Source organism: Herpailurus yagouaroundi, unplaced genomic scaffold (genome assembly GCF_014898765.1).
Source record: "Herpailurus yagouaroundi ecotype Mexico unplaced genomic scaffold, PumYag 222, whole genome shotgun sequence".
Taxonomy (NCBI): Eukaryota; Metazoa; Chordata; class Mammalia; order Carnivora; family Felidae; genus Herpailurus; species Herpailurus yagouaroundi.
This window is the reverse complement of record NW_024412453.1, coordinates 11,030,208-11,051,287: the sequence shown is the minus strand read 5'-3', so window position 1 is coordinate 11,051,287 and position 21,080 is coordinate 11,030,208. Positions and strand designations below refer to the sequence as shown.

Sequence of the window (21,080 nt, the reverse complement as noted above, 5' to 3'; positions counted from 1 at the left end):
GGGGGGGAAATATGCAAGAAAACAGCGCCAGACTGACTGGACTGGAGCCTAGCAGTGTAACCCCTCCGTGCCTCAGTTTCCCCACTGGTAAACCGGGGATGACAATGGCACACCTCCCTTCTAGGACTTCTAGGAGATACTACAGCACAAGTGCTTAGAGCAGCGGCTGGGATGCACGCCAGCAACCACGACCATTATCATGGTCAAGGAGCTTCTCAGAACCACCGCCCCCAGGCCAGCCCTTCCCACAGAGCCAGGGTGCTCTCGTCCTGTCCACTGCCACCACTCTCCGGTGGGACCCTCCACATGGAAATCAACCACTCGCACGGTCTCCTGGGGGGGAAAGAAGTCAAAAATGGCAACGGGCAGCTCAGGGAACGTGGAGCATGAGGGGCTGTTTCGGGCACCGGCCCCACTATGCTTACGTCGCCTTCCCCTGGGTACCACCTTCGGAATTTCAGGTGGGTCCCGTCATTCCCTTGGTACTAGTGAGTTCCTCACTTTCTAAGCTTACATCTTTATAAAAAAAATTTTTTAATGTGGATTTATTTCTGAGACAACGCGAGAGACAGAGCGCAGGCAGCGGAGGGCAGAGGGAGACACAGAATCTGAAGTGGGCTCCAGGCTCCGAGCTGTCAGCCCAGAGCCCGACGCAGGGCTCGAATCCACGAACTGTGAGATCATGACTTGAGCCGAAGTCGGCGGCTCCACTGACTGAGCCACTCAGGCGCCCCTAAGCTTCCATCTTTATAAAAGGAAGCCTTGTACCAGGACTCAAATGGAAAGTCTGCGTTGCCTGCCGTTAACCAAGGGTGTCGGGAAAAAGAAATACAATGGAAACAAAACAATGTTACTAGATGCCAGCTAGAAACCGGGCCGCTGAAAGCCAGGTCCCAAGCCAACTTGCTGTCTCCTTGCTGAAACAGGATGTCACAAGTGTTTGGGAAGTTTGAAGGCATATTGGCACAAAACTGAGACTTTCTCCTTGGAAGGCTGGAAGGGAATGATTTAAAAGGGATTCTGTTTTACATAATGCTATGTGCCTTGCCTCCCCTAAAGCAGCTGTGATCCTTAGCAGTGTCAACTTGGTTGAGCCACCGTATTTCTGTGAGGGTGTTTTGGGGTGTGATTAACATTTACATTGGTGGGCTTCGAGAAGAGCAGATTATCCTCTCGAATGCGGGTGGGCCTTATCCAATCAGGCGAAGGCATGACTGGAACAAGGCTGACCTTCTCCAAGCAAGAAAGAATTCAGCCAGTAGACGGCCTTCGGACTTGAACTACAGCATCTCCTCTCCCTGGGTCTCCAGCCCACCAGCCCACCCTGCAGACTTTGGACCCACCAGCCTCCATAACTACGTAAGCCAATTCCTTAAAATAAATCTCTCTCTATATATACACATCCTGTTGGTTCTGCTTCTTGGAGAACTCTAACCCAGCATCTCTCCATTGGGGCTCCCAGCCCATACAGATTTGCTAACTTGAGAGTTGGCAAGTCACGCCCCTTAACTGGGCGGGGGGGGGGGGGGGGGGGGGGGGGACAAACGACAGGAAGAGATTCCCTCTGTGAAACACTCAAGACCAGTGATTATCGGGCCCTACATTCCAGAACGAGGTTTTCCCAACTTCCATTGCCATCACCTTCTCGAGTGCCACTCTGGGAATCGACTTCATCCTGGTCTTTAAATAAACCCACTCGCTAACAGAAATACACGTATTTTTAAAAGAAATGTTCTGGCTCCCTGGCAGTGGAAAAATCAGCATCACTTGCTACAAATAGAGTTTGATTGTGAAAACAAACGCCCCCCCACCCCCGCCAAAGCCCCCGAGTTCTGGCTCAGTGCTGTTGTCTGTCCGAGGGCTACACCGAAGACGCGCACCGTCTGAAGAGGGAAAGCGAAGTTGGAAAGGCATGAAACGTGTCAGCGCCAACTAAGATTTTTCCCTCGATGGAATCAGGATTGTTGAAAGAGGATCGAAAAGGGAACCACCTCTCCCAGAGTGATTTCGCGCCATTTAACGTGTCCAGCGCCTTCGAAAGTCACTGCAGCGTCGTGCAGAAAACAGCACCTTGCACTGATTCCAACTCTACCCCGGGCAGGTGCCCACACAGCATGCACACGCCTCTTCCTTCCAGACCCCCCCACCGCCCACTCCGTTGGGTCAGCGGGTCCCAGAACCTTTGGTGGGTCCTCCCTTAGACCCACAGGCCCCAGCCCCCAGGAACCTGCTCGAGACCCGTAGGGACCTCACGAGCAGAGGCCTCCAAGGAGCCAGAAACAAGGACAGGACTGGGGGTTGGATTAAAACCTGGGGAAGCAGAGAACCTGGAGCCTTCGAACCCTGCTGGTGGGAACATAAGAAGGTACAGCCACTTTGGAAAACAGGCTGGCGGCTCTTCGAGCAATTAAACACGGTTACCATCCGAGCCAGCAACTCCACGCCGAGGGATACGCCCAACAGACACGGGAACGTGGGTCCAAGTAGGTACCTGAATGTCCACCGCAGTGTTACTCACCACGGCCAAGAGGTGGAGGCAGCCCCTGTGTCTAGCAACTCGTGAACGGATGAACGCAAGCAGTGACACCCATATGACGGAATATTATTCGGCCCTGAAAAGGGAGAAAGCCCTAACACGTGCCGCAACAGGGAAGAACCACGAAGACGTGCTGTGAGGGAATAGAAGCCAGACACAAAAGGCCACGCGACGCACGATCCCATTTGCATGGACTGTCCAGAACAGGCCAGTGTGCAGACATGGCTGAGCTCACTGGGGGCCAGTAACCCACCACCCCTGACGGCGCGAGGCCACTCCAGAGCCCTGTGCAGGCCCTGAGGCGGAAGGGAGGGTGAGTGGAGACTGGAAGCATCTCCAGGAAGAGGGCCTCCAGACGATCAGGGTCCTCCTTCCGCTTGGGAAGTCCCACCCAGCCTCTGGGTGCAGGGAGAGGAATATTCCGAGGCTCATCAGCTCTAGCCTGGAAAACCGTTGGGAGAGCCCCAGGGCCCCACCTGGGAGACGGCGGCGGGACCTCAGCCAGGGTCGTGGACACAGCTGGGCAGGTGCCCTGGGGTGTGGTCCATAGACCCAGGGGACAGGAGCACGACTTCCCGGCTGTCTCCATAGGGGTGAGGGGGTCCTCGAAATTGCCCAGAAAAGGGGGAGCTTGTTTTAGCAGCCAACACTCACGGCATCTGGGGGCGGGCGGGGGATGGGGGGGCATATCACGGAGTGAAGGGAACCAGTGACAGACACAACACTATTATCATTTCTGCCCTGTCTCTGTATCCCCCCCCCCCCCCCGGGGCCACACATGACCCATAACCGTCTTTAAAACACATGAGCTCGGGGCCCCTGGGTGGCGCAGTCGGTTAAGCGTCCGACTTCAGCCAGGTCACGATCTTGCGGTCCGTGAGTTCGAGCCCCGCGTCGGGCTCTGGGCTGATGGCTCAGAGCCTGGAGCCTGTTTCTGATTCTGTGTCTCCCTCTCTCTCTGCCCCTCCCCCGTTCATGCTCTGTCTCTCTCTGTCCCAAAAATAAATAAACGTTGGAAAAAAAATAAAAAAAATAAAAAAAATAAAACACATGAGCTTGAATCGATTCGTTTTTAAGCGTGTATCACTCCATCAAAGGAAAAGCCGTATCCCGGGCCAAGCGATGGACATTTTAGTAACGCAAATTTGAAATAAATATGAGCACATCACAGTTTCTAACGTTTGCCCGTATGCTATAGAAACTGCCTCCTAACGCCCGTGGGTGTGCAGACCGCACTCTGGGCGTGGCGGCAATGAAGCCTCTTTCGGGCTCTGCCCTAGAAGAATGTGACCCCGTGTCACTCTGATACAAATGGACGCTGACCGTGCCATCCGGGGCCTGATGCGGCTCCAGGCGGAGCCCGCCACGGGAGGGACAGGGAACGGCTAGCTGTCCCGGCCCCAGTTATCTCTCCCACACCACCCCCAAGTCTCTCCCCTCCCTTCTCACCCCCTGCAGCCTCCGGCTGGCTCCTCACCCACCCCTGGGATCCTCCTCTGGGGCCGGCTGGAAAGCATGGAGCCCCAAGACTCCAGGGTGACTCCCTCTCTCAGCACTTCACAGGACAGGGGGTCCCCGAGCACCTGCTACCGCACACTGAGCTGGGTGCTGGATGCCGGAGGCACCCCCGTGACCTCACCAGATGGGTCCCCGCATCCACCAGCCCTGGCCTTCGGCAAAGACCAGCAGAAAGAATGGATAACTTTAGACTCCAGGTTCCCGGCCAAAGCGGGATTCCCAGAATGCCATTCCACACACACCTGAAACAGAATCAAGACGGCCTGGGGGAGGGGCGGGTCCGTCCTCCGTGAGACAGGCTGGGGGGCAGCAAGCTCACGGCCGGGGGGGCCCCCAGGCCTGCCCAGATGGCTGGCTTTGGAGGAAGAATGCCAGCCTCCGGGACACCCACCAAAACACGTGCTAACAAAGGAACTTTCCCGGCTCGACGGGCCGGGATTATTCCAAGAGGAGGACGCCAATGTCTGTTTTCACAAAGACGGACATGGCGGGATACATCAAATGCAGCAGGGTCTGTGGGGTCCACAAGACCTGGATTCAAATCCAAAACACAGCCACTGGGTGATTTTAAGCAAAAATGTTAAGACTCCACTTTTCCATCTACTAACGGGGATTATAACAGTCCCTACCCTCACGGGCAGGTTGTTTCGTGTTTTTAATATTTACTTATTTATTTACTGTTTACTCATTTTTTAGAGAGGGAGAGAGCGCACACGTGTATAAGCGGGGGAGGGGCAGAAGAGAGAGGGGGACAGAGGATCCGAAGCGGGTTCTGGGCTGACAGCAGGGAGCCCAATGCGGGACTCAAAGTCACGGACCGCGAGACCATGACCCGAGCTGAAGTCAGATGCTCAAATGACCGAGCCACCCAGGTGCCCCTAAGATTCCGTTTTTAAGCAATCTCTACACACAATGTGGGATGCGAACCCACAGCCCTGAGATCAAGAGTTGCAGGCTCCACCGAGGGAGCCAGCCAGGCATCCCGGGTTGGTGTTCATTTTAATTTTTTTTTTTTAACGTTTATTTATTTTTGGGACAGAGAGAGAGAGACAGAGCATGAACGGGGGAGGAGCAGAGAGAGAGGGAGACACAGAATCGGAAGCAGGCTCCAGGCTCTGAGCCATCAGCCCAGAGCCCGACGCGGGGCTCGAACTCACGAACCGTGAGATCGTGACCTGAGCCGAAGTCGGACGCTCAACCGACTGAGCCACCCAGGCGCCCCTAAGCCACCCAGGCGCCCTGGTGTTCATTTTAAATCAGATAAAGGATACAAAGCCCGTGGCCCAGGAAACTGCTCTGCACCTTACAAATGCTAGAACAGCAATGGTAATTATTATTATGGCCACGGACAATGGCGCCAGAATGCAAGCCATTTTCTACTCCCCTCAGATAACCAACCTAAAACACGGCTCCAGCCGCGGCTCCTTACGTGTCTCTGAATTCTCTTCAAAGCTCCCATTCCCCCAGGCCTCCTGGATACCCTTCGGGGGTTCTCATAATGGCCCTACTGGGGCCACTATATTCACTGCCGCCCCATTCTGTTAACAGCACCCAGACAGGAAACCCCTTACACCCACGAGGCGTCCACAGTGGGATGTTCCGAAGGGAACGCTCCCCGGGGGCTGGATGGCCCCCCATTACCCTGGCCCCGGGGTTACCGGAACTTACGGAACTTCAGGTACAGAGGAAGCGCGTGAATACATGCTCTCTGGTACAGACGAGGCTGGGCTTCCTGTGTCCATTCCTTCCATTGCTGTTCCTTTTCCTCCCCTCTCTCCAGAGGCAGCCCCCAGACCTATTTTGATGTGTCCTTCCAGACACTCTTCCTTATGTCCACACGATACATACGAGGCCACAGGAAACGCCGCTAGTCCTTGTTGGTTTTCATACAAAAAGAGTATTTCCCCACCGATCGCTTTGCTGTAACAATGCCTTACGGATCTTTCTCCACAGGGACACACAGATGAATCTCGTTTCTGTTAACCTCTGTGAACTGTCCTGTTAACGACCGATGGCTATTTAGGTTGCTTCTAGGTTACTTCCTCTTTTCCCCCTCTCTCTCTCCTCTCTCTCTCTCTCTCTCTCTCTGCCTTTTCCACTGCAACAAGGCTGTGTGAACATCATCATGCCCGCCTCCCTGGCCAGGTTCTTGGGGATCTGGAGGAAAGCCCCTCCACCCGGCCCCTCTCTCCTCTTCCCGCTCTGTGCCCCCTGCTGCCCTCCCTGAACGGCAGGCGACCTGCACACTGCTCCTCGAGTGGGATCCCGCCAGCATTGTCCGCCGTCCTTCCCTGCTCCCGCCCGCACACCCAGGACCGTCGCTGCTTGGGGAAATCCTAGGGACTCTGCTGAGCCCATCCCCGGTCCCACGAGGCTTAAGGAAACCCTTTGCCCACCACAACCACCGGTTTCCCCGAAACCACATCTCTCTCTCTGTCCCGGTCCCGGCACAAGCATCCTTGGACCAGGCTGCAGCCTCCCTGGAAGACAGCGAAATCCCTCTCTGCCTGTAGCAGCTCTCTGCACAGAGTTGCTAAATCGTACCCAGCAAGATGAAAGGGGGCCAGCCAGCCGCTCCCTCGCCCTTCCCTCGGTTCAAGCAAGCCACTCCTATCTACACCGACACACAACTCCTCCCATCCTCAGAGCAACGTCCGAGGTCATCCGGGCAGCACAAGGACCCTCATTAAAGGGAGAGACTCCCTGGGAAGCTGAGTGGCTGCGAGGTCTGAGGCCAAACACACGGATCTTTCTGCGGAAGCGAAGCTGGGGCGGAGAGCTCACAGATACTCCAGGATCGGTGGCGTCGTCCGAAGTGTGAACTGCGTATCCATCCCGGTCACGGTGATGCCAATTCCCAAACGGCAGTCACTCCAGGGCTAAGCTTTTTGCTCTGGATCAGCCGGGCTGATCCACGACACCCTTCGATTATTTTTTAAAAAACGTGTTAAAGTTGAAAGCATCAACTGTAGTTTCACCCTACCAAACGGTATATCTGTGAACCGGTCTGGGTGCCGTTGATGTGAAACCCCAACTGACAAAAAGACATGATTACTCTTTCTTGGTTCACGTTCAGTTTGCAGAACTTCAAAAACTATCTCGCGTGCCGCCAGTGACGACACACTGTGAGCAGCATTCATGAGAACAAGACGAACGAGACGACTTTGAGTCGTATTTACTGACGGCGTGTGCCAGATAAATCTGTGATCAGAAGTGTCAGAACCAGAAACGTTCCAAGTGACTTCTCTACGGGGAAGCGATCTGCAGTGAGGGACTTAACTTCTCCATCCCCACATCCCACTCGGTGATAGGGAGTTTACACCCTTTATACCCGTATTCCTCAAGATAATCTCCATGCCAAATGTCGCCCCCGGCGACCCCTCCTCCAGCTCACCACCTAGGAATGCTAGGAAGCTTCTAGAAGCTGACGTCATCCAACCTGTCCACAGAGGGCAGGAATTGGGGCAATCTCTACGCCCTCACTTCCCTTTTAGATCAAAAGCAGCTCCACTTCCCAAGGACAGTGGGGGCTGTAGGAATTCAGTTATTCACGTTAACAACTTAGTCATTAGGCACAGCAGATACCTCTTGAACAAAACCAACAGTGTCTTAAGATGGGAAGGAGGGAGGGACTCATATAGCTGGTTCTCCTTCAGCCCCTCCTTCTCCCGACATCCTGCCCCAGGATGGGCGAACATCCCCCAGAGCCCAACGGCTGGGCCCGAGAGTGACCCAAGGCCCAGCGGGAAGTGACGTACTGCCTGGGCATAGTGTCTTGTCTACCTTTCTCCCATCAGTACGTGAGCACGGAAAACTCAGCATCCCAGGTGGATGGCACATGCCGTAAGGGACCGTGATCCTGGGGACCTGGCCTGGAACCCCCATGACGGCTCCGATGCCATTGAGCTCCTGGGCAGTGCACCCTTAGACCCAGATCTGCTCCTGATTCTGCTGACAACCTGCCGGGTGACCTGGGGCAAGTCAGGGTGTCCCTAGTTGTCAAACTGGGATTTTCTAAGGTTCTCACGCCCTTGAAATTTCCCCATCTTAGCCCCTGGCTGCCCTGAATGCAGACAGCTCTCGCCCCTCCCAGGCCCCTGCCCAAGGCTCAGCTGCCTGGAAGAACCCAAGTGACTGGAACAGAGCTACGCTAGCTCTGCGTCACAGGCACCACCACCAGCCCCCACCCTGAGTATCCGGTTACTAGCCCAGCACTCTCGCTGGGTAGCAGTTCTGCCTCTGATATTTTTAGACTCCCCCCTCTCCTTGGCCTGTCCCTAACGAGAGCCAGATGCATCTGGGGAGGATTCCACTCTGCACTCTGGGTAACTCCTGCAGGGCCTTGGGTAACTCCATCACGCCTGGGGCAAGAAAGGGGAGCCTCCGCTTCCCCCCACCCCCACCCCAACCCCTATTCTTCCCCAGACAAGCTGAAGCCAAGTCCAAGAGTCAGGCCTCCGGTCCGTCTAAGGTGCCAGGTGCCTCCTTTTCCCACTCCAGCTGCCACTACCAAGTGCCTGCTCTCCTAAGCCGACATCCAGGGCTGATTCTCCCGCCTAGAAGCCCAGCACCAACCTTCACCTGCCTCTTCTCCAAGGACTCTGCTCCAGGGGCCGCCACCCCTGCTCTGTGTCACAGCCCCACTTGTCCACAGAGCTGGGCAGTGGCCACATGTTACAAAACACAGACACACACACACACACACACACAGACACACACACACACACTTATCTGCCCCCCCAGGGAGGGTGGTTGGATTCTTCCTCCCAAACGACTCATCAACCAGCCAGCAATCCAATGGCCGTCCCATCTGGCCTTGCAAAAGCACTTCTATATTTTTGTCTCGACAGACTTCCCCTCCTGGTCACGTCTGACCGAGTCTACTGCGACAGAGAGTTGGCCTCTGCTGTGCCCCCATCAACCAGGAAGGCCGCAGAGGGGCAGGACAGTCCCCAGGGGATGAAAACTTGGCCAGTTGAGTCAACCTATGAATCACTTGTGGCTGTAAAATGGAGAGTCTGAACGCACACGCACGTGGTTTCGGCTCCTGCCTGGAATGTACGTGCGAGGCTGAGAAAGGAAATCTAGGTGAAACGTTTGCTTCCATCACAGGAAGACAGCGCCTTGTGAAGCCAGGGAGGGGTGACTGAATGGACGTGCCCTGTATTTACAGTTAGATGCCACGGAGCCCCGTTTGCCAGACAGGGTGTCACTTTGCTGGGTGGGCGGTGTAGCCGCAGCCCCCAAGCCTCCCCACCAGGCTGGCCACCTCCGTGGCTTCCACCCCAGACACCAGTCCCCAGATTTCAGTGAGTCTCAGTTTCCCCACTTTAGGGACACAGCAGGCTCCAGGCTACGTGGCCCGCTCTCCAACTCCCACTCCTCAATTCCTGGCGGCGGCAGATCCCAAATCCCTCAGTGGGAAAACAGGTTAGGCGTCTTCCTGCCACCCCCATGCCCCTCCCTCGGCTCTGGGCTTGGCATCTGCCAAGGCCCCCGTGGGCATCTGGGCCCTGTTTTTCCCAGAAGGGTCTCCCCACCCCCTGGCCCCATTCCAGGAAACCCACCGGGGCATTTCCAGGTGGATAAGGGGAGGGCTTGGGGAGAGGGAGGTTCAAAGTCTGGCTCTGGCCACTCACTAGCTCAGTGCTCTTGAGAAATTGACTTAACGGCTCCCACCTGGCTCTCCCCACCTGCCACCTGGGAGCAGGGATGGACGCAGCTGTGTGAAGCTTCCAGAAGGGGAGAGCGTGGGCGCACTGAATGCTCACAGGTGTTCCGCAAACACTCCATTAACTTCAGTTCCCATCCCGGTCCCTCCCGCAGTCCTAGGGGGACCCGGGCTCCTGTCTCTTCCTCAGCCTCACTTCTACTTCCTTGTACCGAGGCCAAATTCTGAGAGAGGTGGCTTGCAATGGTCAGCGGCCTCTGAGACTCCACTAATTCAGACGGAAGTACAGAGGTGGCTGGAGACTTTTTTTTTTTTAATGGTGGTAACGATACATACGATCGACCATTTAAGCACTTGTAACTATAGAATTCAGCGACATTAAATACACCCCAAATGTCATGCAATCATCACCACTGTCTATACCCCAAATGTTTTCACCCTCCCCAACATAAAACTTACCCATTAAGCGATAACCCCCCACCCCGCCCCAGTCCCTGGCAACCTGTACTTTGTTTCTGCCCTATGATCTGCCCGTCCTAGGTGCCTTTCGACAGTGGGATCATACAAGATTGGGGCTGCAGCCTTCCCGAGCCCCTCACCCTTCCTCTGCCTGTCGCTTTTCAGGCTTGCCTCTCCATTACAGACACCGCTAAATTACAAGATCACCCCTGAGCCAATCTCACACACACACACACACACACACACACACACACACACACACACACACGTCGTCTTTGGAGTTTGGAAGGAGGCAGGGTGACTTTCCCCAAACCTGACACCGGGCTGTCCGTCTTGTTCCAAAAATAAGGGGTGGCTTCTGCGGCCTGGAAGGAGGGCTTTGTTCTGCGGGGTATCCCTCATGTCCAGATACCCTCAACCGGCTCCCATTTATGATGTCCCCATGTGAGCCCCAAATCAGGGCCTCCTTGGGGTGTGTTTAGGACCCTGGATTTGGAGAGTGTATAGTCCCTCTATACTCGAGCTCCAGCCTCCACTTTCTCTGGAACCCATGGGTGGGGCCCCCAAAGACCCCCACCCTAACCAGAATGAGAAGGGAGAAGCGGCTTCCCAGCGGCGCCTCCAGGCTCCTCCAAGGAAGTTGCTCCTCGTCGCTGGGGGGCGCAACGGAGCCGCCGCCGAGGGGGTACCCACTGACCCGGCCTGGGCGCAGCCCGGCCCGCCGCTCGGTAAGATGGGGGACGGGGCGCCGAGGAGCCCGGGACCTTCCCGCGACAAACGGCTGCGCCGGACTCCGAGAGCCCCGGGAGTGAGGTCGGCGGGGGCGAGGGGAGCCGCCCTGACTCCTCCCCGAACTTTTCCCGCCCGCCTCGGCGCAAAAGGCGCAGGAAGCGGTCCGGGGGTGGGGAGGTGGAATTCGGGGTGCGGGGCGAACTCGGCGCACGGGGAAGGTCCGCGCCCTGGTCCCCTGGCGGAGGACCGGGGGGGGGGGGTTCGGTACGGGTGGGCCTCGGCCCCTCCCTGCCCCCCCACCAACGGCGGGACTCCCTCGGTCCCGTGCGCGCAGGGGCGCGCGGCCGGCTCTCGGGGCGCACGCTGCCCGGAGGCCCCCCGACGTGGCCCTGCGCCCCGCGCGCGCTTCCCGGACGCGAGCCCCACTCACCGGGCGCAGGCGGCTGGACCGACGGACGGGCTGGGGCGCGAGGCGAGGCCGCCGAGCTGTTTTGAAGCTCTGGGCTGGGACTGCGCGCCCTCCCTCCTCCCTCGCGGTGGCGCGGAGCCTCCTCCCCGCGTCCCCTCCTTCCCGGATCCCGCCTCCCGGGGCGTGATGTCAGGGGCCCGGAGAGCGGAGTGGGAGGGCCGGCGGCAGGCGGGTGGGGGGACGCCGGAGGGAAAGGCTGCGGCCCGGGTAGCGCCCCCGGCCCCCGGCCGCCCCCGGGCGCAACTCGGGCCAAGTTTGGGGCGGAGTCTCCCGCGCAGTTCGGGGAAAGACGGAGAATCGCGCCGCTACGGGCAGCCAGGAGTCCCTCCGCCGCGCTCGCCCGGACGGGTTTCCACTCCCTCGCCTCTCCGGTCCCTCTGCCCCCCTCTTCTCCTCCAACCTTCCCGTAAGGGTTCAGAACGAGGGATCTGGAATCCGACTTCCTGCTGGAGAACCCCTTCTCAGGCCCACTTCTCAACTTTGTGATCCTGTCCTTCCTACACCTTTCCTGCCTCGGTGTCCTCTTCTGGAAAGGGGAGTCACAATGGGACCTGTAGGGTTGTTGGAAGACCTGAAAGTGATGATACACGCGGGCCCAGCGCCTGGCACATAGTTAGTGCTCAGTGAATATGAACGGTTGTTATTTTTATTCTCCGACCTTGGTGGGAGGGGGCAGGGCAACCGGGAACCAAGTCTTAGGATTCCCGCCGAGCCCCGCCCCCCCCCCACTTGCTGCTTTCCCCACTGCACACACACCCTTGCACAAACCACCACCCACATCCTTTGAACCCACAGCCCTGGAATTTATGATCCCTAGAAGTGACAGCAGAAGACAAGGAACAGCCAGCCTCTCTTTCCAGCCTCAGTTTCCCCATCTGGAAACTGAGAGGACTCATGTGTTCTGGAGGTTCTTGGGGAGTTGGAGGAGGCCAGAGGTACCCAAGCCCCATGTGTGGAGTGGGGGGAGCATTTAGTATATTGAAAAATCGAAGAGGTTCCAAAACAGGGCCACAACATAACAGTATATTTTAAGCTTTTAATTTAACAGGTTCATATTATTTGCATGCCCCCCCAAAATACAAGGCAGTAGACCGCGTTACGGAAAAGAGAATTAGAAACGCTTTTAGGAAATACCAATCTATTCACTGGCTGGTGGGGCCAAAATGCCATGTTTAAACTGACTGATGCCAGTCTTTTTTCAATCCTGCTGGGGAGCTCTGCAAGGGGAGAGCCTCCCTGAATGGAAATTAGAGATCCTTAGGAGATCTGAGAGCCCCTCTGAAGGGCCACGCCCCACCCCCAAGGTCCTGAGGTTCCTCAGTTGCTCCGGTGCCTGACCTGTCATCTCTCTTTGAATTTTGGAATTTAATGCTGCTCAAGACCGCTATCCGCTAAGCAGAAGGTTTTCTGTAGGGCTAGAGAGGAGGCAGAAAGGTGTTCATTTGAACTGAGGCCCTGCCTTAAAGGGAAGGAGAGTGGGGTCTGGCTGCAGCCGAGGAGGGCCAGGTGGGGCCCAGCCACCAGCAGGGACATTGGCATTTGCTGTCCCATGGCCACTTGGAGGACACAGGAAACCCAGGAGGCTCTCCCAGAATGGACGGTCCAGGTGGGTTTCTGCTTCAACATTCCCTTCAATGTAACCCCACAGCCCTGCAAAAGAAGTTGCCCTCGTGTTCTCCATGAAGAGACTGAGGGTCAGATTAGCTACCTAAGTAACTTGCTCAAAGGCCTCAAGTGACACATGGAACGTGGATTTGAAATCAGACCGACTGCAGCAAAACCACTCTCCTGTTCCTACCACGTCACTATTTACCAAATGCTAACCATGGCCAAGCTGTCACTACATGCCCCCTGAACTAGTATTCACTTATTTTTTTTCCTTTAAATCAACTCTGTTTGTTTAACTATATTTCTTTTAAAAGGAAGCCCTGTAGCATCACAGTAAACAGGAAACAGTGCCATTCAGCAAACAGAGATGAGAACCTTATAAACACTACCCAACCCCCCACCCCCACCCCAGTGTCAGTATATTCTAGCCAGATCCTGTTGCCTGAAAGAACCACGAACCTGAAGTTGGGGATCTGTCAGCCAGCCTGGGAGGTATTAGGGACACGTTAGCACAGAAGGAGACTCTCCTTCTTGTCATCAGAACCACTGCAAGATCACCAGGAAAGAGAAACTCCTTCTCACTGTGTGATTCAAACTCACTCTCACTCTAGGCAGTGCCTCCTCCCGAATCACCTAAATCACCTCCAGTGTGCCTGCTCGTGGGGCGTGCCTCACCCCGGGAAGCACCTGGCCAGACACCAAAGAGCCTTTCCAGGACCCAGAGAAAGGAGGGGGTCCACTGTTCCTCTCTGTTGTTCCCAAACCCTGCTCCAGAGCCCCACCTACCCGCCCATTCACCTGCTGCCTATGCCTCCTAGTTTTGTTTCTTTAAATACAGTCCTATCTCTCCGCTAAAACTGGGGGCAGAAACCTACCTTTACCCACCCGTATTCACACTCCTGGTGTTTCCATAATAAGCTGGAAACCTCAACATGGTGTGGGGGGAAAATAAGAATGTGTTCGATTGAGTTCTGGGTCCCAAATCTTCACCTGCTATAGAGCAGTGTGCATCCACACTCCAGCCTTGTGGCCAGAAGAGTGTACATCCCTCCCCCCGCCCCCGCCCCCGCCCCTCCGTTGACCTTGAGGCAGGCCACTGGCAGGCTTTGGTCAATGAGATATTAGCAGGCAGGGCACACGCAAAGGCTGGGAATGCGCTTGGCCAGTAAGGCTTACCCTCGTGTGCTTTTGCCATTTCCGTAAGCAGAAGACACCTCCAGTAGCCCACGGTTTCCAGAAAAATTAAAGACGTGGGGAGCAGAGCTACCCTAAGTGACCTACAGAACTCCCATCTGGGACACGGAGCTGTTCCAGCCAAGCTGCAGACGCGTGAATGAGAAATGCATGTCCGCTGTCGCACCTATGAGGCATCCTGGCTGATTGCTTCATGGCAGGAACAGGTTGACAAAAGGCCAGGGTGGGGGTCAGGGGTGAGGAGCACAGGGTACTGAGAACTCTGGCCCCTCTTGTGTGGCCTTGCTGGCTTGAACGTTTTAAGGTTCTGCCCGTTGCTCATAATCTGCTTCTGTTGACTCTTTTCTGTTCTTAGAAGGAATGACAAGTGGTGTCCATGCCCCGGGGCGAATGTGATCCCCAACCTTCAGGCAGTAGCAGAACTTGGAGTTGTAGCAGGATAGGTAATGGAGACTAGGCGGGCTTTGGTCAAGAAGGGTGGAGACCCTAAAAGAAAATATCTAAATCCATAAAGTCCGGATGGGAACAGACGAGATGGGAAGGTGATTCGGCCGGTGAACCCCCCTTTTGGTTGGTGGGTCAGCTGAATCTTGACAGGTGTCGCGGAGGCTTTTCTCACTTCCAATCAATAGCCATGTCCTTTGCAAGCAAACTGGTGGACAGGCTGCTAGGGTGCCGCCCCTTCTCCATGTGACCCTACCTCCTGGGGCTTCACTCTTGTGTGATCCCCTCCCCCTTGAGAGTGGGCTGGACGCATGACTGGGTTTCCATGAACAGAATAAGGCAAAAATGATGGATGTCACTTCTGTGATTAGGTTACAAGCACTGTGACTTCTGTCTGGCCAGCAGACTGTCTATGTCCTCTAGGTTAGCATGCTTTTTTTTTTTTTTTTTTTTCCCATAAAGTAACGGCCATGTTAGAGAGATCCACAGGAAAAAAAAAAAAACAAAACAAAAAACAAAACACAACAACAACAACAACAAGGGAAACTCTGGCCAACAGCCAGCCAGGATCTGAGGCCTTCCGTTCACCAGCCCTTGAGGACCAGAGTAATGCCAAAAACCATGTGTGTTTAGAAGCAGATCCTTCCCCGGGTGAACCTCCAGATGAGACCCCGGATCTGGCCACCATCTTGACTTGTGGGAAGTCCTGGGGCAAAGGACTCAGTTAAGCCTTGTCCAGATCCCTGACCCGTGGAAACTCTAAGTGAATGTAGGTGTGCTAATTGTGGGGGTACTTGGTTATGCAGGGATAGATAACGAACACACTAAGAATCAGCATCCGCTGACTCGGATTTGGAGGGATGAGTTCTAGCTGCAGTCTTTGTATCAGTCAGGATAGGCTGGGTGACGCCTTGGTAACAAATGATCCCACAATCTCTGTGGCCGGCAACACAGGTAATTGCTGTATCTTGCTCGTATTATACGTCCGTTACGGGTTGACTGTGACCACGTGTTCGTATCATCTTTGCTTCACGATGCAGGCTGATGGAGCAGCCTCGATGTGGACCGTCGCTGGTCTCAGGGAGGTGGGGAGATAAGGGAATGAAGTTCACACCGGCTATTAAAAGCTTCTGCGCGCTCACATTTCGTGGGCAAAGCAAGTCACGAAGCCAAGCAGCAAAAAATCTCCCGCTGGCCATGTTATCCTGGCAAATCGCTTCATCTCTCAGGGTCCAGCTCTATCTTTGACCTTGGCTTACAGCTCTAGATGCCTCTGCAGGGAGGAATACAGCCAGCACATGCAAAGACCTCACAAGCGACATTTTCTCTCAGCTGCTTTTCCAGATGTGGAGCAGGATTGTTGGACGAGAGCTGCCCAGGAAAAATTCCAAGTATGAAAGCTATAGGAAACTAATGTTGGGTCAACCCCCCCGCCCCGCTAACCAAATGGCCTGCCATCAGCACTTTAGGCAAGGCTCAGCCGGCTGCCCATCTGCCATAAGAGAGACAGCTATGAAAGCCCTTACTGCCTGCTGGATGAACAGCCAAAAGACCTGAATTCCTGGAGTGGGATCTGAGAAATACATTCTCTGGAGAGACCATTTCCTCCTGTCGCCCACCTCCACAGACTGGGTGGGGGCGGGATGGAGGCAATGGTTTCCAGCAGAGAAGAACCCTCCCTCCCCCCCTCCCCCCCGCCTCGCATCCTCCAGTTACAGCTTGGAGCTCTGGATCTCATCATTTTTCCCTGTCGTGAAGCATCCTGCAAATGTAAGAAGGACCCACAATACAAATCTTGTCCATTGGACCTACGACACAGAGGTTCAACTGTCACCGAAGTCCACGGCCGCAGAATCTCCAGGCCCCTGTAGATACGGCCCCTAACCACGTTGTAAGGGGCTTTCGGGTCTCTTGAAGACATCACAGACCTAAGGGGTCGTGTCTGGGTTTTTCCCATCATAGACATGTTTGGCACTGAGCCCCTAAACATCTGGCTGCTTGACTAAAGCTCCCGGGTTTTATCAGGAGGTTCGGCCCCGTGGGGACGGAGCTTGTGAGCCCTCTCACATTTGAATTACCCTGAGATACAGTCAGAAAGAGTGACAGGAAGCAGGGCAGTATGCTCTCCACCACCAGGATCATTACCACCCAAGCATCTGGAGCCCAGGTAGGCCCAGGGGACATCTTTAGCAAGTCCCAGAAGAAAGTCCTCTGGCGTCTCCCAGCGTGGCAAGGCGGGCAGAGGTCCCCTGTCCTGGCCCGTCCTGAAAAGACGGAGTACGGTTTAACCCCGAAAAGGCAGAGGGGAAGAAAAAAGTCCCCGTTGTTAACAGCGTCCAGGGTGTGCTCTCATTTTCCTGGGATCTTAAGCAGAGTCAAAAAATATTATTTCTTTGTGCTTTTCTAAATATTTTTAATTTTTCAAAAAAAAAAAAAACCTCCTTGCCTTCCTTTCTGCCAAACAATCGCTCACAGAAATAATATATTTCCAATCATTCACTTAAAGTATACTTGATCTGGGGGGGGGGGGGCGCCTGGGTGGCTCAGTCGGTTAAACGCCTGGCTTCGGCTCACAGTTCGTGGGTTCGAGCCCCGCGTCGGGCTCTGTGCTGACCGCTCGGAGCCTGGAGCCTGCTTTGGATTCTGTGTCTCCCTGTCTCTCTGCCCCTGCCCCACTCACACTCTGTCTCTCTCTCTCTCTCTCTCAAAACTAAATAAACGATAAGGCTGATGTCCCCGACCTCACAGTACTTTGCAAGTCGCACACTAAGTGTCCTTCAGAAAAACAAATAAAAAAAAGTGTACCTGGTGTGAATGTCCCACGTGCCACACACTGCTTGAGGCACTGGGAGTCCAGCAGTGAACAAGCAGGTCGAAAAACGCTTGCTCTCAGGGGCGCCCGGCTGGCTCAGTTGGTGGAGTGCGTGACTCTCGATCTCGGGGTTGTGGGTTCAAATCCCACATTGGGTATGGAGATTACTTTAAAAAAATAAAACCTTTAAAAACAAAACCGTTTATCTCCTGGAACTTACTAATCAACACTGTTCCTTCATTATCCTGCTTGACACTGACATGGGTTTTGTTTTGTTTCTTCCTAAGATTCCTCGGTATCTTGGCGTGGGGGGGGGGGGCACGGGGGAGTTGTCTCTTACACTGTAAGCGCATGGAAACATTCCCCTAAGCTGAGTGACCCCTGGCTCCGCCAGGGAACCCCAGTCTGAGGACTCAGGCCAGACTCCCAAATGCTTCTGAACTTTGGGTGTGGGGAAGGGAAGATGTCTTCTGTTTCGGGGGGAAGACACACACACACACACACACACACACACACACACACACACACCCCGCTCATGGTGCCCCAGTTCCAAATTCAAACAATGACAACTTGGGAGGAGGAGGTCTAGAAATTCTTGTCCATTCCTATGCTTCTGGGCAGGATCTGGGCCATTGAGGCTCTTGATCCTGAAGTCCCTACACCTGAACAGTCTGAGAATTCTCTCCTTCTGTGGGACTAAAATCCTCTGGACACAGCCCGTCTCTGTTTCCTCTTGTTCGTTCCTCCCTCTGCAGGACATCCCCCGAGCTCTGGCGGCCCCGCATAGGCAGCCTCGCCCGCCACACTCCGACCTCTGCCTCCAGCAGCCAGCACAGAGTAGGAGCTCAGTAAGGGGCTTTTCACCCCATAACGCTGTTTACAATCTGTAATGGTATTTTTTCATTCTTGTCTGTGCACTTTCTCCCTCTTTGTCTTCATTGTCTAATAGAACGTAAGCTCCTTGAGAGCAGAGGCCACGTCTATCTTGCCTCAAGACCTTTTCGCCAGCATCTGACACAGGGTGGGTGATGGGTCAGGGTGCCTGCTAGTCTTTTCAGCGCCTTTATGAGAATTTGAAAAAGCTTCCTCTTCCAAACCAATGATTTAGAAAAAGGCTTCCTGCGGCACCTGGGTGGCTCAGTAGGTTGGGCGTCCGACTTCGGCTCAGGTCATGCATGATCTCACGGCTCGTGAGTCCGAGCCCCGGGTCAGCTCTGTGCGGACAGCTCAGAGCCCGGAGCCTGCTTCAGATTCTGTGTCTCCCTCCCTCTCTCTGCCCCTCCCCTGCTCATGCTCTGTCTCTCTCTCTCTGTGTCTGTCTCTCTCTCTCAAAAATAAACAAACATTAAAGAAAAAAATTTTTAAAGAAAAAGGCTTCATTTCAGCGCAGACAGCGTGGCACAAAGATGTCACCTTTGTGCAAAGGAAAAATGAAACGCCCTGTTCTCCAAGCAGACACAACCCCACGCCAGGCATGTGGCTTGCAGGACTGTCTGTAGGCTGGATTTTACCCTCTGCCTCTCAGCTACGAACTCTTGTGTCATGCACAAACGATGCGACAAGACAGAAGCACTGGAATCAATAAATATTTGATGACTCAATTAATAAAATTCAAATTCTTGGGGGTAGGCGGTCGCTTTAAAACATGCCTGCAAATTCTGACACTCAGCCCATTGAGAGCTTGGGCTCACTGACCGGCATCCAGCTGACCCGCTGAAGATGCCGGAAACGATGCCGGATCACTTTCAAGGATGGGTCACAAGTAGCCACGAAGGATCTGCCGGGTTCTCTGGAGCCAGGTGCTGGGAGCACAGTGACGAGCAGAAATAAGTAAGGCTCTGGTCCTTACGGAGCCTACAGTCGGGTGGGGTCGCTCCCACAGGGACGGCCATATAGCTCATCATCCAAAGTAAGCCACTTTCGAGAGCAGAGGGGGTGCTATTAATAAATGCAGTGGGACAATAAATTGCAAATCAGAACTGTCCCCGGGAAACCGGGGCACACAATCACCCTAACAAAATGAATTAATGAACCAAGGTGTCGCTCTACTAAATGCGAATGCCCGCCTGGAAAGCGCGCTGTAAAGGAAGAGGTTAGCCGGTGCTCCGAGAGCCTGCAGGAAGGGGATCTGACCCAGGCTGAGATGTCAGGGAGGGCTTCCCTGAGGAAGGGGCCTGAGACCTGAAGGACATCGAGGAGTTGGCTTGGCAAAAGAGAAGGGAGAGAGCCCCAAGTCGAGGAAGCAACAAGTTCAAAGACACCGTGGCTGGGTAGAAGGGTGACCAACCAATAGCTCAACGAGTAAACGAGTCATTTTTCTTCAATACAGCGGCGTGAAACCAAAACACGGACACGCGGCTCCATGGTCTGACGGGCTGCTGTGCGGAGAAGGTTAAGGGGGGGCAGAGTGGGCTCAGGCAGAGAAATTACAAGGTGAAAAATGATAGGAGCACGGAATGCAAGGCTGCGCTCACACTCTAGACAGGCACCGGGTTTGGGAGAATAAGCCACAGGGGACTCAGACGTCCCTTCAGAGAAATGTGTGAAGAAAACAATATTATAGAGAAGACTGAAGAGTCTGGGGCTCAGACGAAACAGCCAAGCGTGCAGGGCATGGTTTGGTCCATTGGGAGTGTTTGCCAGCACAGACACGTCTCAAAGATGGGCTGGCCTTGGGGACCGGCTGGCTGGATTCAGGTAATAAGGAAGGGCTCGCCGGGTAGCTTCTGTGCGGGCTGCACTTTGATGGCAGTTTCACTGGCAAGAGGCGCATCAAAGGGGCAGGGTGGTTCCTGGGGCACCTAGTCACATATAAAGCCTTGTGTATTTACTCTACTCTCTAGCTTCCAAAGGGGTTTGAGGCAGCTCATGATCAAAGATATGCACGCAATAGAGCTGACACAAAAGGAAATAAAAAAAAACTACGTAGACTGAGGAGGAAGCAACTAGAGGAGCCCAGAGACCTTGAAAGGTAAAAGCGCATATGAATCATCCGGGGAGCCCGTGAACCATGCAAATTCCTGGGCCCCACTTCCAAAGGCCGGGGGTGGGGCCTGTCTGCGTGTTTTACAAGCCCTCTTTTCCCATTCCCCAACTGCAAAGTGACTCTGATGCCAGTGGTGTGTGGACCACATTTTGTGAAATACTTAGTCCTTTAGCCATATATGGTCATGGTCTTGAGCATCCAACTTAACACCGATCTCCTGACACCCTAGGCATGTGGGGAGTGGCCATGTTGGCTGGTGGAGGGCCACCATACCTTCCCACAGATGTGGGCCCCTGGGAAGCACCAGAAGTTCAACTGAACAACTTTGTCCTGCGGTTGTATCATTCTGTATTCGGAGAGGCCTTTGGGTGAGTCCACGGGTGCGGTGGAGACCAGACATTGTCACCAAGGCGATGGGGAGCGTCCACCTCTGGAACAGCCAGGCCAGGTCTGTTAAGCTGCTGGATGTTCATGATGAGATTTCATCGAGAAGGAGGACAGGCTGGTGAGGCATGGGTTCCCTTTTCCAGCCCTGGAACAGCCTATCACCCTGCTGGGAGAGATCCAGGGTGGGACTGTCTTTCTTTAGGTCCCCAACGTCTCCACAGATGGGCTCATGTGAGCTGGACACCTCTGAAAGCCCGGTGTGCT

The 21,080-nt window shown here is 54.7% G+C and overlaps 1 protein-coding gene, 1 long non-coding RNA gene and 1 other non-coding gene across 3 annotated transcripts in view; 2 read left to right on the top strand and 1 right to left on the bottom strand.

Moving 5' to 3' along the window:
• EMP2 (epithelial membrane protein 2) overlaps positions 1-11,472 on the bottom strand; it is a 38,350-nt gene extending 26,878 nt beyond the window's left edge. The window contains exon 1 of the mRNA XM_040459046.1: positions 11,347-11,472. The gene's annotated coding sequence lies outside the window, so the exon portion shown is untranslated. The remainder of the gene's footprint in view (positions 1-11,346) is intronic.
• Positions 10,504-17,093, top strand: LOC121019530 (uncharacterized). The gene is made up of 2 exons (XR_005785641.1): positions 10,504-10,912; positions 15,964-17,093. It is a non-coding gene; the product is annotated as an uncharacterized LOC121019530 (long non-coding RNA).
• Positions 17,094-17,528: 435 nt separating this feature from the next.
• On the top strand, positions 17,529-17,601 carry TRNAE-CUC (transfer RNA glutamic acid (anticodon CUC)). Its single transcript has one exon. It is a non-coding gene; the product is annotated as a tRNA-Glu (tRNA).
• The last annotated feature ends 3,479 nt before the right edge of the window (positions 17,602-21,080 follow it).